Source organism: Schistocerca piceifrons, chromosome 2, assembly GCF_021461385.2.
Source record: "Schistocerca piceifrons isolate TAMUIC-IGC-003096 chromosome 2, iqSchPice1.1, whole genome shotgun sequence".
Classification (NCBI taxonomy): Eukaryota; Metazoa; Arthropoda; class Insecta; order Orthoptera; family Acrididae; genus Schistocerca; species Schistocerca piceifrons.
The window spans coordinates 851665819-851666476 of record NC_060139.1 but is presented as its reverse complement, the minus strand read 5'-3'; the positions used below and the strand labels follow the sequence as shown (position 1 = coordinate 851666476).

At 38.3% G+C, this 658-nt stretch overlaps 1 non-coding gene across 1 annotated transcript; it reads right to left on the bottom strand.

The window, feature by feature from the left end:
* Positions 1–357: 357 nt before the first annotated feature.
* Positions 358–444, bottom strand: Trnastop-uca. The gene has a single exon. It is a non-coding gene; the product is annotated as a tRNA-Sec (tRNA).
* Between the last annotated feature and the right edge of the window lie 214 nt (positions 445–658).

The following is a 658-nucleotide window of genomic DNA, read 5'->3' as shown; positions in this document are numbered from 1 at the left end:
TAAGTCAAGAGGCGAATAAGAAAACGTTGGATAAAATAATGACAGTAGGGAAGTAATGCCAAATGACCTTCGAGTGTACTGAGCCACTTCAAGTAATAAGAAGGAAAGGCGATGATACTTAAATAGAAATGTTTACAGCTACAGAAAAAAATACTGCAAATCACGGTTTCAAAACTGTATACAGAGTATCTGATATCTATGTCGTATTTAACTATTCTATGTGTTTAAGTAGCCACGTTATTTAGTTTTAGCCTTATACGTTGCACAACACATTGAATAAAACCACGCATAATTATAAAAGAGGAATGGCGACCAAACGCTGTTATAGAGTGTTTCTTGGACGAGTAGCACCAAAGTCACCCAGCTGGTGGAATCGAACCACTCTGACGTTAGTCAGCTACAGGTTTGAAGCCTGCACACCGGACCACCGGAGCTCAGCTGGGCAAACAGTTCTTCTTTTGCGTGCTATTTAAAGGAAAACTATGCATACAAAGAATCTACGAGAACTTATTTGATTTGACAGTTCAGTTTCTATAGTTTATTAATAAAGAAGTTAATTTTCCCTTTAGGAACATTCATGCTATTGTTAGCACGAAATGAGCATATAAAACTAGAGACTCGCCGGTCATAACACCACGTTCCGTTGCCTACCAGAAAC